Source organism: Leucopleurus acutus (genome assembly GCF_964270905.1).
Source record: "Leucopleurus acutus genome assembly, chromosome: 1".
Lineage (NCBI taxonomy): Eukaryota > Metazoa > Chordata > Mammalia > Artiodactyla > Delphinidae > Leucopleurus > Leucopleurus acutus.
Window position 1 is genome coordinate 46,502,510 of NC_139142.1, and position 15,298 is coordinate 46,517,807.

The window sequence follows — 15,298 nt, forward strand, 5'->3', positions numbered from 1 at the left end:
ACATACGAAATAAAATAATGTAATGTTTTTAATATTTAAGATGAAAAAAGCAGCAACGAAACACTGGAAGGAGGAAAACATGAATACCTGTATATTTTAATTTTAAATGCCTGCAGATGTTGAATTTTAATCAGAGCATGTCAGATTCTGACTCTGACAAAGGCAAAAATGTGAGATCTGTTTTCTTGAATTGCTTCCACGTTTCATGCTTCAGATTTTTATTACATATAGCACTGCATCATCATATATTTATGTAAAGTGCCAGCGTCCATTGACTTAGCATGTGCCTGATGGTTAACATATAAAACAGCGTGCACGGAAGGCAAGGCCCCTTCTCTCTCTCCCCGGCAGAGATTCTCTCTGTGACCTTGTGGGAAGGAAGGCATTTAACCCCTCTGTGCTTCAGTTTCCATAATCTCAAAATAGGAACCACCACTCTTGTTTCTTCCTAAGCTCCATGGGTACAGTGAGGCTTATTTGAAATAGTAATTGATCTATGTTCTTACTGCAAAATAACAATAACAATATCATGTATATGTATATGCGTGTATATATATTTACTTAGATTGAAAGAGAAAAAGAAAACTAGTGAAAATTAGATGGATATGTATTAAAATCTAAAATAAAGGTACTTTTCGGGCTTCCCTGGTGGCGCAGTGGTTGAGAGTCCGCCTGCCGATGCAGGGGACACGGGTTCGTGCCCCGGTCCGGGAAGATCCCACATGCCGGGGAGCGGCTGGGCCCGTGAACCATGGCCGCTGAGCCTGCGCGTCCGGAGCCTGTGCTCCGCAATGGGAGAGGCCACAGCAGTGAGAGGCCCACGTACCGCAAAAAAAAATAAAAATAATAAATAAAATAAAGGTACTTTTAGATTTTATGCATATTTGTGAAACATTTTTCTCTATTTTTTGCATCATATTTCCTAAAGCAGTGTGAAAGCCAATGACCTTAAATTTCACACTGTAATTCTACTACTGAAAACAATGGATTTATAAGTACGTAATATAGTTCAAGGAAATATCTATAAGTTCCCACTGTATTTTTCTCTGAACAGTTTGAAATGTATAGGATAAGGAAAGGAAAACCAGTTGATTTGATTGAAGATTTCAATATGAGATCAATCCTCATCTGGCTTCTTGCTCATAGGGTCTTTTAGGCTATAAGACTATATTCCTGGTCCTTTTTTTTTTTTTTTTGCAGTACGCGGGCCTCTCACTGTTGTGGCCTCTCCCGTTGCGGAGCACAGGCTCCGGACGCGCAGGCTCAGCGGCCATGGCTCAGGGGCCCAGCCGCTCCGCGGCACGTGGGATCTTCCCGGACCGGGGCACGAAACCGTGTCCCCTGCATCGGCAGGCGGACTCTCAACCACTGCACCACTAGGGAAGCCCTCCTGGTCCTTTTAAATCTTTCTTCATCTGGTCTCTTTTGCCTTCTAAGGGGATCTGTGCTGACTTGTAGGAAATAGTCATGGGGCTTCTGAGAACAGTGAAGTCGAGTATTAAGTGTTAAATTATCTGTGGTGTGGGCCCTTTCTTGTTATTCTTAAATGTTCAGAGAGGTTGCTATGTGCACAAATGTTTAGGGAGAAAGATGAAGGGTGGTATTTTCATGTCTAGAATGATGTGGTATAGAACATGTGTAACATATTCAGAACAACAAGACAGTCCATCTGCTGTACTAAGTTAGGGGAAACAGGACTCACAGCCAACTAGAGAACAGGAAACTACAGGAGTCTGTATCCAACCATCCCCTCTACCAAATTACCAACAGATTATGTATATTTTTGTATACAGCTTATATTTAAATTTAGTTTTAAACAACTGCATTTATTTGACTCTTCAAAGATTTTTAGCTGTATTGCAATGGAGAATTTTTTCACCAGAAATTCTTCTTAAGAATATTTCAGGCATATACCCTGAGAAAACCATAATTCAAAAAGAGTCATGTACCACAATGTTCATTGCAGCTCTATTTACAATAGCCAGGTCATGGAAGCAACCTAAGTGTCCATCGACAGATGAATGGATAAAGAAGATGTGGCACATATATACAATGGAATATTACTCAGCCTTAAAAAGAAACAAAATTGAGTTATTTGTAGCGAGGTGGATAGACCTAGAGAGTGTCATACAGAGTGAAGTTAAGTCAGAAAGAGAAAAACAAATACCGTATGTTAACACAAATGTATGGAATCTAAAAAAAAAAAAAGGTTCTGAGGAACCTAGGGGCAGGACAGGAATAAAGACGCAGACATAGAGAATGGGCATGAAGACACAGGGAGGGGCAAGGGTAAGCTGGGACGAAGTGAGAGAGTGGCAAGGACATATATACACTACCAAATGTAAAATAGCTAGCTAGTGGGAAGCAGCCGCATAGCACAGGGAGATCAGCTCGGTGCTTTTTGTCCACCTAGAGGGGTGGGATGGGGAGGGGGGAAGGGAGAAGCCAGAGGGAGGAGATATGGGGACATATGTATACATATAGCAGATTCACTTTGTTGTACAACAGAAACTAACACACCATTGTAAAGCAATTATACTCTAATAAAGATGTTAAAAAAAAAAGAGAATATTTCAGGAGAAAAGTGGTCAGAGTGAGAAACAAAGCCCATGTCCCAAGAGCTCTGTGCACTTTCCCTGTGGGTCAAACAGAGGACCAGGCAAGGACTTTGGATACCTGGGTGCTCCTGGAGGGACCTGCACAGCTGCAGGGTAGGAGAGGAGGTCACGCTGGTCCTCTCTGCCTGGACGGCAGGGCAGGAGAACGGTGGCGTGGAGAGAGTAGTGTGTGGATGAAAGATGGAGAAAAGTTCTTGTAGCTGTTGTGAGTGGAAGCTTTAGAGAGAAAATTCTGTGTCAGACTTCTGAAACAGGAGTTTCAGAAGCTTATCTGTGAAGAATTTGTGAAGCCTCCAGCCCCACCATCTAAGAAAAGCTACAGTAAAGATACATGCTCTTCTCCAAGAGTTGGTTGTCATGTTTCTGGGATTAATTCTTGGTCTCTGGATTGTGACACACACAGTCAGATGAGTCCATCAAATGGCATGAGCCGTCAAGGCTCAGCTCCTGCCTTCATCAAGCCTCCTTGATTCTTCTGATGTAAAATTAATTTCGTCTTTATCTCTGTTCCCTTAACCCTTTTCACCTGCGTTCTTGTGTGTCACGGTAATATAGGATCCTAGGTTGAAACGTACTTGAGAGGTAATCAGTCCAAGCTCTCAACCCGCATCTAATGATCCCTTCGTTCACTCATTCATTCATTCATCTAGTATTGGCTCTCTGGCCACTAAAACACAGTAGACATGTCATAGAAGAAAATTCCTCATCGAGAACACTTTTGTGAAGATGGAGACCGAAGAATCCCACTCTCGGCTGGCCCCTAAGCGCCCCAGGTCTATCCTTCTACACATCGTTGTTCGGCTTACTCTTCCTTTCTCCATAGGGGCTAATCCAGACTTTCGTTACTCTCCTCAGAATTTCTATTCCCATCCCCACTGCCATATTGCGTTTTAAGAAGTTTGAATAATAACCCTTTGTGACTTAAATATTTGGGTAAACGACCCTGGGCAATTTTACATTGATGTTATGTAGCCATCTCATTTCACAGGTGAAAAACCCTGAGGTTTAAAGGAATTACATGATGTACAGGGTCACATGGCTGGTTTAGGGGTAGACCCTGCAGTAGGCTCCAGTAGAATAGACAAGTAGAATCTCTTGCCAATCTTCTGTCCATTAGGCCATTCTGATTGAGTAAATGTGTCCCACTTTAAAACACTGCCATAGAAAACATCAACTTTCTGTAATAGATTAAGGGCTGTTACTAATTTAGAGTTTACACACTCACTAAGGACTGCTTCTGTCTATGCCCCTCCGCCTTTCCCCATGCAGTTCGTTTGTAAATATAAATGTTAAATGTTTATGATGCTCTTAAGGCTTAAAAGTGGAGAACAAACAAAGGTATAGAAATTAATATACAGAAAGACTCGTAAGCACTAACAGAAAATGTCTTCTACCTTAAGGACCAATTTTTCGATCATATTTCTGAATTTCACATCACAATTCCTGAAATTCTACTAAAGTTTCTGTTACATGAAATAGTATGTTTAAAAGCAAATCTGGGGCCATCCCCTTTCAGTCAAGGTGGAATATCAGGGACTAGTTTTACTGTCCTCCCTGAAGCAACCAAAAACTGGACACAAATAAAGGGTGAAAACACAACATCATATGCTTGGGGTTCCTTCCTAAATCACTCATAGCTTTCACCATGTTTGTTTCAGTGTCAGAGAGAATTACGTGATCTTTTCCTCAACTGATTGTTTCACTCTATAAATATTTCTTCAGTCAGATTCACTAAGTTTGCTGTGTGACACCCAGAAATCTCTTGGCAGCCAAGTAAAGCAGATGTGGAGTTGAATTCATCATTAATCTCTGGGTCTGTCACACTTAAAAAAAGACTTGTGGTACTGTCTGCATGTCCTAAAACTGATAAACAAAATTATACAGAAGTGTCACATTTATTAATAAGACTAACTTTTTTTGTGCACGGAAGCATGCTATACAAACGTTTTCCCCAATAACTTGTTTTCTATAAATAACTATTTCCTAGAATGCATTATTTGGGTAAATCTCAATATTCTGTTACCTTCAGCTATTAAAAGTGGTTAGTAGAGCACAGAGCGGTTTGGTCGTTCTTTGAAGGAGATTCTTTTCCTTGACTCACAACTGCGGCTCTTCGTTGGGCAGCAGAAGCCGTGCGGTGGTCAAAGTGGCCTAAGACTTCGGCGTTGGTTGCTAACCAAGAGGACTGCTTGCAGATCCTTGGGCAGGAAAGCGCCTGCAAGGAGCTGGCCACTAAGACTGCTGGAAAAGAGCCCCCTCTATCGGCGGGGTGAGAAAACCTCACCGCGGCAAGCCCAGGTCTGTTACCAGAAATCAACTGAGCTTCTGATCTGGAAGCTGATTTTCCAGAGGTGGATAAGGGAGATTGCCCAGGATTTCAAAACTGACTGGAGGTTTCAGAGTGCTGCCACAGGCGTGCTTCAGGAAGCTAGTGAAGCATACCTGGTGGGCTTACTTGAAGGTCCTAATCTGCGTGCCGTCCATGCTAACAGAGTCAGGCCCAAAGACATCCAGCTGGCTCGCTGGATGTGGGGAGAGAGAGCTTAAGTGAGGCATTTTTCTTTTCATGGTGTTTGCATTCTGTAAAATACTTTGGTTTAATTTGTGACTTTTTTGTAAGAAATTGCTTATAATATGTTGCATTTGTACTGAAGTTATTCCATCTTTCACACAGGATGAATGCGAAAAGTGTTCGCAGACCTCAGTGATGTGAGCGCTACTTAGGAGTGACAAGTTGCTAACACCAGAAGGGATGGTGATATTTCTTGCTTCTCATGATGCATGTTCCTCTGTCTGTTGGTGACTTGTTGGGTAGCAATTAAGGTACTAGAATTGATAAATGTGTACAGGGTCCTTTTGCAGTAAAACTGATTATGACTTGAAAAAAATCTTGAAAAATGATTAGTAAATTATTTCAAAAATAGTTTGACTTATGAAGATAGCATCCAGAGAGTCAAAAAATAAGGAAGTATTATTATTTTTTAATAACTTTATTTATTTTTGGCTGCATTAGGTCTTCGTTGCTGCGTGCGGGCTTTCTGTAGTTGCGGCAAGTGGGGGCTACTCTTCGTTGTGATGTGCGGGCTTCTCATTGCGGTGGCTTCTCTTGTTGCCAAGCACTGGCTCTAGGCGCGAGGGCTTCAGTAGTTGTGACTCGTGGGCTCTAGAGCGCAGGCTCAGTAGTTGTGGTGCATGGGCTTACTTGCTCCGTGACATGTGGGATCTTCCCGGACCAGGGCTTGAACCCGTGTCCCCTGCATTGGCAGGCGGATTCTTAACCACTGTGCCACCAGGGAAGTCCCAAGGAATTATCTTCTTAAAGCATTCTTTTAAAAAATTCTACCAGTGGGGAAAAATATATGACTGGAATAACTCATTTTTCACTGATGTTTTCTTCTTTACTTCATATTTTCCATACTCTTCTTAGATCTGGTATCAGAGTCAATTTACAGTTTATAAGGTTGTTATTTTAGAGTTTGTCTTCCTCATGACTTTTAAAAAACTTTTTATCATGGAATAATTATAGGGTCAAAAGAAATTGCAAAGGTAGTACAGAGAGTTCCCCTGTACCCCTGTATCGTATAGCACAATATCAGAAACAGGAATTTGGCGCTGACACATGTAAGTTTAATTCTGGGCATTTTATCCCATGCGTAGATTTGTATAACTACCACCACGATCAGCTGTTACACCATAATAAAGATCTCATCACATCCACTTTCCTCCTCTCCCTCTACCATCCCTAACCCAGACCACCACTAATTGTTTTTCCATCTCTATAATTTTGTCATTTTGAGAATGTTATATGCATAGAATCATATAATATGTAATCTTTTGAGATTGTCTTTTTTCACTCAGCATGTTGACCTAGAGATCCATCCATGTTGTTGCATGTATCAGTAGTTTGTTCCTTTTTATTACTGAATAGTATTCCATTCTCCATGGTGGAGATGTATTACAGTTTGTTTAACTCTCCATCTATTGGAGGATATTTTGACTATTACAAGTGAATATGCTATGAACAATCATATATAGACTTTGGTGCAGATGTAAGTTTTTATTTATCTGGAATAAATGCTCAGGAGTGAAATTTCTGACTTGTATGGGAAGTATATGTTTAATTTTTAAAGACATTTCCAAACTATTTTCCACCAGAAATGTATGAGAGATCTACTTTCTCTACATCCTTGCCAGCATTTGGCATCGTCATTATTTTAAATTTGAGCTGTTCTAATGGATGTGTAGTGATAGCTCATCATGAGCTTAATTTTTATTTCCCTAATGGCCGGTAATGAACATTTTTCATGTATGTACTCACCATTCCTGTATCCTATTTGGTTAAATGTCTCTTTATGACTTCTGCCCATTTTCTAATTGGATTGTTTTTATATTACTGAGTTTGGGAATTCTTCTTATATTCTAATCCTCTGTCAGATATACTATTTGCGTATTTTCCCCTAGTCTGTAGCTTGTCTTTTTATCTTCTTAACAGGGTCTTTAGGAGAACAAATATTTCAGTGTTGATGAAGTCAAATTTACTGATTTTTTTCTTTAAAGGATCATGCTGTTGGTATTATGTCTAAGAACTCTTCATCAAATCCTTGGTCAAGAAGATTTTTTTCCTGTTATCTTCGAAAAATGTTATAGTTTTATGTTTAAATCTATGATCGATTTTGAGTTACTTTTCATGTAATGTTTGAGGTTTAGGTCAATAATCATTTCTTTGCCTAGAGATATTCAATTGCTCTAGCACCGTTTTTTGAAATGATGGTCATTCCTTCATTGAATTGCTTTTACACCGTTGTCAAAAATCAGTTGGCTATTATAGAAGTCTATTTCTGGGTTCTCTATTCTGTTCCATTGGCCTATATGTCTGTCCTTCTTTCAATACCACATAGTGTTGATTATTATAGTTACATAATAAGTCTTGAAATCGGGTAAAATGATTCTTTTCTCTTTATTCCTCTTTTGCAAAATCGTTTTAGCTATTAAGTTCCTTTGCCTTTCTATATAAATTTCAGAATAATATTGTCTATATCAATAATTCTTTGGCTGGGATTTGCATAGTAATTGCATTAAACCTCTATATTAACTTGGGGAGAATTGACATCTTTACTATATTGATTTTTCCAATCCACAAACAAGGAATGTTTCTCCGATTATTTAGATCTTCTTTGATTTCTCTCATCACCATTTTATAGTTTTCAGTGTATAAGTCTTATACCTATTCTGTTAGATTTAGAAACCTAGAGACTTCTTTATTTTGAGTTATTACAAATGGTATTATATTTTTAATTTTGGTGTCCATTGCTGATATATAGATATACAATTAATATTTATCTTGTATCTTGCCTCCTTTTTGAACTTATTCATTAGTCATAGGAGTATTTTTTTAAAAAGCTTCTTTTGAATTTTCTATGTAGACAATCTTGTCTTCTGGAAATAAGAGCAGTATTATTTGTCCCTTTTAGATTGGTGTGCCTTTTATTTCTTTTTATTGCTTATTGCGCAGGAAAGAACTTCTAGCACTATGTTGAATAAGAGTCATTAGAGCAGACATCCTTCTTTCATTCCCAGTCTTAGGAGGAAAGCATTCAGTCTTGCACCATTAAGTATAATGTATTAATAGCTGTAGGTTTTCGGTAGATGCTCTTTCTCAAATTGAGGATGTTCCCTCTGTTCTGATTTTTCTGAAAAATTTTATCATGAATAGGTGAACTTGAATTTGTCAAATGCTTTTTCTGCATTGACTGATATTATCATGGGAGTTTCCTTCTTTAGCCTGTTAGTATGATGGATTATACTGATTGATTTTCAAACACTGAACCAGCCTTGCATTCCTGGATAAATCCCATTTGGTGTTGGTGTACAATTCTTTTCATATGTTGTTCAGTTCTCTTTGCTAATATTTTAAGAACTTTGGCATCTATACTCAGGAGGGATATTGGTCTGTAGTTTTGTTTTTGTTTCTGGACCATCTTTGTCTGGTTTTGGAACCAAGGTAATATAGAATTCATTGAATGAATTCAGAAGAGCTCCTCTTCTTTTATTTTCTGGAAGAAATTGTGTAGAATTGATGTTAACTATTACTTACACATTGAGTAGAATTCTCCTGTGAAACCCTCTGGACCTGGAGATTTCCTTTTTTGGGAGTTTTAAAATTATGAACTCAATTTCTTTAAAAGTTATAGGTTTATTCAAATTATCTATTTCCTGTTGGCAAGTTATGATAATTTGTACTTTTCTAGCAATTGGCACATTTTATCTAAATTTTTTTTGTGTAGAGTTGTTAATAGTATTCCCTTATCAGTGTCTATAGTGATGAGTTCTATTTCATTTCTGAGCTTTGTAAATATGTCTTCTCTCTCCCTGTTTTGTTTTTTCTTTGTCAGTCTTACTAGTGGTGTAGCTATTTTATTATCTTTTCAAAGAAACAGCTCTTTGATTTACTGATTTTTCACCATTGTTTTTCTTCTTTCAATTTCATTGATTTCTTTTGTTATCCTTCTAATTTCCTCCTTCTTAAACTTCAGTGCCTCTCAAATTTCTGTTGTCATATTTTTGCTCTCTACTGTCCTTTTCCCTTTTAATTTTTTCACCTCTTTTGCTTTGGTTTCTTTTAGATGACTGAATATTTTTTCTCAGTCCTTTTCTCTTTACTAATTTGGAGAAGATATTTTGTATTTCAATCCTTTAATCAGTTACCCCAGAAATTTTTAACCTTCACTTTTAACTTATGAAAGACTTAATTTAGTCAATGCTTTTATTATCCTTCTGAATAATACAAGAATCTTGTAATACTTTATCTCTGGTGATATTTTATCTTCCAACAATAAATACTATTGTAATAATATATTTTAGTGCCATCTTTTTTATAACCTGCATGATACTATTTCTATTATTTTATATTCCCAATGTTTGTTTCAGTTTACACATATATTTAAGATTTTCTTTGCTATTTATTTTTTCTTGCACCTAAAGCCTTCTATCTAGGAGTATTGTCATTCTGCTTGGGCTACATCTTTAGAAATTCCTCTAATTAGGGAATGTTGGTATCAAAGTCTCTCAGTTTTATAATTTTTTTTTTTTTTTTTTTTTTTTTGTGGTACGCGGGCCTCTCACTGCTGTGGCCTCTCCCGTTGCGGAGCACAGGCTCTGGACGCGCAGGCTCAGCGACCACGGCCCACGGGCCCAGCCACTCCGCGGCACGTGGGATCCTCCCGGACCGGGGCACGAACCCGTGTCCCCTGCATCGGCAGGCGGAGTCCCAACCACTGCGCCACCAGGGAAGCCCTCTCTCAGTTTTAATCTTTGACTATTCATTTATTTTATCCTCATCTTGAAAGATAATTTCACTGGAAATAAAATTTTTAGTTGAAATTTATTTTTTCAGTATTTTGAATATATTCAATTTATGGCTTCCATTCCTGTTGAGAAGTTATTTGTCAGTCTATTAATTATTTCTTTGAAAGAACTTGGTGCTTTTCCCTGGCTACTTTTAAGACTTCTTGTATGATAGAGCTCTCATTAATATCTATGTGCCTAATAATATAGTCTCAAAGTATACCAAGCAACAAATGACAGAACTCCAGAAAGAAATCAATGAGCATTTTTAGCTGGAAGTTTTAATATATACTTTTCAGGAAATAATAGATCAAGGCAGATAAAATATAAGCACAGCTTTTTGAAGGCCAAAAAAAAAAAAATACAATTAGTAAGTGTGAGCTACTATATATTTTATGGTATATTATATATTATATATATATATGGAATTCTAGCCCAGCAAATGGAGAATACTACTTGTTTTCAAGCATACATGTAGCATTTACAGAAGTAAACTTAGTATTAAACCATTGAAAAGCCTCAATAAATCAATATCATACAGACTATATTCTCAAAATATACTGCAGTAAATTGAAAAATTAGCAACAAAAGACTAGCTTAAAACCCCCTTAAATTTCAAAAGTAAATAACAGAAAACTAACTTTTGGGAAAGGGGAATGTAGTCCTTCTCTCTCTTCCTGCTTATAGTTTACCCTTTCCTTACAAGATTTCTCATCCCTACATGGTCTAGCCAAGGGGGAAAGAGCACAGTCTTAAATAGCAAGTGCTGTTATCATTGGCATGAGACTGTCTGAGTGACAGATAATAAAAATTAGGATAACAGTCCTCTACAGTTTGCTTGGGTCAATGTTGGCTTATATTTAAGAATATAAGCCCAGAATAAATGAATAGCTTCCATTTTCAGTCTCAAAAATGTTCTAATTTGGTCACCCTAAGTAAATCTGACTCATTGTTTTTGACCCTTTTGCTAGTTCTTTGGAGATTCCCACCACTGAGGACCACATGTAATTCTATTTGGGATGGTTACTCACAACTACTTCCACAGCTTCTAGGAATCCAACTGTCTGTCTTCAGTTTTTTGGTGCTCAGTCCCTCTGTCCCTCTATAGATACTTTTATTTTAAGGCAACCCTTTGTTAGCCTGCTCTCACATGGGATTCACCTCTAGTCCCTAAGAAATACTCATGCATCTTTTTCCCTAACAAACTCTAGGACTACGGACTAATTCCGAGGCAGCTATCTCCATCCCATTGCTACAGGGTGTTTTAACACTCTTAGTGTGTGCCAGTGACCAGTCCTCTGTGTTCCCCTAAGATAAAGACTATATTCAGAGATCTCTGAGTGAGCCCATGGGAGCCCGTCCTCACAAGACTGGAGGTGACGGAGTGGCACTTCCTAACTCTCCTGCTTTGGGGGAGGGGAGCACAGCAGCAGCTCTTTACAGTGGCATCTTCCTGAAAACCCCCTTCACTATCCTGACCCCTTCATGTTCTCAATGTGAATGAAGGGTCCTTTGGCAAATGACCTACAATTGTAAACCTGGTACTTGACTATTTCATTTCTAAAATCTGAAATTATGGAGGCCTGTCTTGTACTCATTCTGAATCTATCTTATTGATGCCTGACTCAAACTAATACACTGAGACCATCATTTTAGCAGCCTGTTACCTACAATATGTTTCTCATGAAAAAAAGAATATTTGTTTTAACAAAACAGGGTCATCCTATACCTACTTCTTTAGGCTCTGCTTTTTACAATTAATAACATTTCCCAAACAAATACCCAAATCAATACATACCTTTATCCAATATGTACTCTCACTCTTCTAAAAGAGTAACTTAATCAATTCAAAAGTAATAATAACATTTTTTCTCTTTAGCAAGGACCCTACTGAGACTCAATGAAGTCACACAGGAGAATTTCATGTAGGTCCATGTCTGTGGCACATTTCACACAGAGGATGCCTCAAAAACCAGCATTTCATGTCCATCACTGAGGCGATGGTAGTGGTGTGGTTGTTATTTTGCTTCACCCAGAGGAGCCAGCTGCTTTGCTCTGATTCCTCCAGCTACTGGCTTCGTGCTATGCTGAAATATTCCGGGGTGGGACAGGGGAGAGGTTTGGGGAAAGAGGGCAGTGGGAATCAACAAGCAACGGTACATAGCTTTGTCGCTCTTAGAAGATGATTTGATATTTTTACTTCAGAATAAAACCACACCTGTTTCTATTAAGAAGGAAACTGAGACTTAATGAACAGAATCTTGACCTGCTAAACCACCTAACGGAATTTTTCGTTATTTTCTTGCTGACTTGTTCTCTCTTGCCACCGTCAACCACCGTGTGGACACTGTGTTTTAAAAGAATACCTATCAGGTTTCACATTCTAAAACCAAGTTAGAGAGGTGTGCTTTGGAAATTTCAAAATAAAGACTTAAAATTGATGCCAAATCAACCACAGACAAGACTGCATTTAGTTACATTAGATCACCTTGCCCACCCCAGCCTATCGCGCACACATCCCAGATATCACTTACATTCTGTTTCCTCATTCTGTCTTATTTCCTAGCAACGATCTGCTCCGAAACCATGCCTAAAAGCCACCCTCCATGACAAAAAGCCTCCCTTTTAAAAACTTATTTTACTTCCTCATTTTACAGTACCAATTACGTACACCACTCAGAAATGTCTTGTGGAGTTTTCTTTCTCTTGGCTCATTAGGTCTAGAAATCAAAGTTCGTATATTCTTACCTTTATTGTTAACTTTCCTTCTTCCCAATTCCCCTCATGAGACTTTTTGTCTCACGACCTGTGTTCCTTTCTGAAACCAGATTTGCCCCACCTTGCAGGTCTCTCTGAGGGCCTTTCTATCAAGCTAGCTTTGCTGATATAGCATACGTGTGTGAGCTGGTGAATTATGCAGTTATGAATCAACCCCATGTTTTCACCAACAGCTAATTTCATCTACTTCTAGTCATCCTCTTCGTGTGCTGGCTGTCTGTGAGAGACCGAGACAAGCTGCAAAGTGAAGGGGTTGGGACCATATGGAACCAGATCCCGCTCTGTATTGCAACCGAATGTCAGGGCATCCTGGCCAGCTGAGAAGAGGCTCATCCAGCTTATGACTTCTGTAGATTATAGATTAGCCAGAAGTAGTCTCCTGTCTGATAGGAGAACTGCTGAGTTGAGCCCAAATTCCTCAATAAGGTTTTTTCTTTGTTTCTGCTTTTTTTTTTTTTTTTGGTGTATCAGAAAATAATTTAGTTTGATATTCATCAAAAGTATTTAGAAACTTAGAGCATGGAAAATACTGAACGCCAGTCAGCATGTGTGCTTTTAACATAGGCTTGTGTTGCTGCTGTGCTTTAATAATTTGGCAAATCACTGGCTTTGCCTCTGTTGAAAAAAGGAAAAAATGAAGTTGTGATTGGTGACCAGTTACTTTATGCAAGATTCTAGTGCTTTTTAAAAGTGGGTTCCTTGTATTACTAGTTTCTCATGATACTCATTGGCATTATATTGAAAATTGGTTTCGTGGTCACGTCAGTTTGGAAAACACTTCTTAATATAAGTTAAAATAAGTTTTAAAAAATACTAATATTCATTGGATTGTGGTGGTTGGTGTATATGTGGGGATGCTGGGGGGAAATATGTAGCAGTTCTCAATCTCCTTGAACTTTTTTCTCCAAAAAGCCTTCTGGGGGATTAGCATTCCTGGGAACATACTTTGGGAAATACTAGCTTGCGCTATGCTCAGGGGTACCAAAAATGTGAGAATAAATATGTTTAAGTAAGTGAGAAGTACTACACCCTAATTATATTAGATTTAGAGCATTTGTGAATGTCCTTGGTGTTCACTTTTATTGTATATTGTTTTCCTAAGAATTCAGATTTCAAGATCTTTATCACTGTTTCCCTCTCTGTGTTTGGGTGTGCATTGGAGGTGTTCCCTTGAAAACACAGAGCAGGTGAACAGTTTCTTTTCCCAGAGACAGGCCCTGTGTTCCTCGCAGTGGAAGGCGAGCCACTCCCCACCTCTCAGGTCCTCTTAGGCAGGAGTGGGCATTAGTACCCCTACGATTTAGCCCTCAGGCCTGGAAATTCTGATTCAGTAGGGGTGGGGTGGGGCCCGGGCACATGGAGTTTACAAAGCTTTTACGTGTGCTTTGTGTGTGAACTCGTCTCTGTCGAGGTATCTGACAACTCATTAAGTTAAATTAATTGGGTAATCTTAGCTCACTGAAAGGTGTTACTTACACTTTTTGGCAAATAAATTTCCATGATAACGTAATGTAAGGGCGTTTAGAACTAGTCAGTCACATTCCTTTAGACACTTTTGGGGGGGGGGTAGTTTTCCACGTCGTAATACGTCTTTTTCCCTCTCAATCTTTTGCTGCTGCCTTCGGGGATCAGTCTGCCTCTGTTCATTTCCCTGATTGAGTGAGTGCGTGTATGTGCGCATGCGCATATGCACGCACCCCTGCCTGCCTTTGTCTCCGTGTGGCTTTGCCTCCTGCTGCCGCGTGCATGTGGAGTCTCCATCAGCTCAGCTGGGCTCCTCTCAGCTTCCTGCAGTTTACACAGGTGTCTGGCTCTGGGGGCAGCGTGGTCTGTTTCCTCCAGTCCTTGCAGGCCTCTCTGGCATGCATCGCCTCCTCCAGCCCATGCATTCTGTCTGTCTTTCTTCTGTCCCACAAGGACAGGAATGCCAAAGGCTGGGCCAGACAGACGCTTTGGAATCCTGATAATGGGCGTGCCCATGGGGAGCAAGCTCCGTGGCTCTTTCTACAGCAGGGACAGGCAGAAGGGCTTGATTGTTTTCAAAAGGCTCCTTGTCACCCAACCCTATCTCCCCTTCTCCATCTCTCCCCTTGCCCCCTTTCATAGTTCCTCATTTCCAGACAACTTCCTCCTTCATTTTGTTGCATTTGGGCTTTTTTTCTCCTTTCTTCTCCTTCTTCCTCTCCTTTTAAAAAGATCTGTCCCTGTCTTTGTAATTCAACTGACTTTCCTCTATGACTGAGAAGTTCAAACCATTCAACTGGAAATGCATTGCTGGGACAGACCTGAGGTTAGGAAATTTACGCCGGGATGATTTCTCTGTTATACTCCAAAAAAGAGTCTAGAGGCAGCCAGATCTGTAGCACCTTTCCCATCTCAAATGCATCACTTGTATACAAACAACCTAAATCACAGCAAGGCTCTTTTCAAGAATTTACTCCAGACAAAGAACAAACACGTGTGTGTGCTCTGGAGCATGGGCTGCACACTAGGAAACAATATCCAGGGAGGAGAAAACAACTCTAAAAATATGTCTAGACAAGGATGTTGCTGGAACT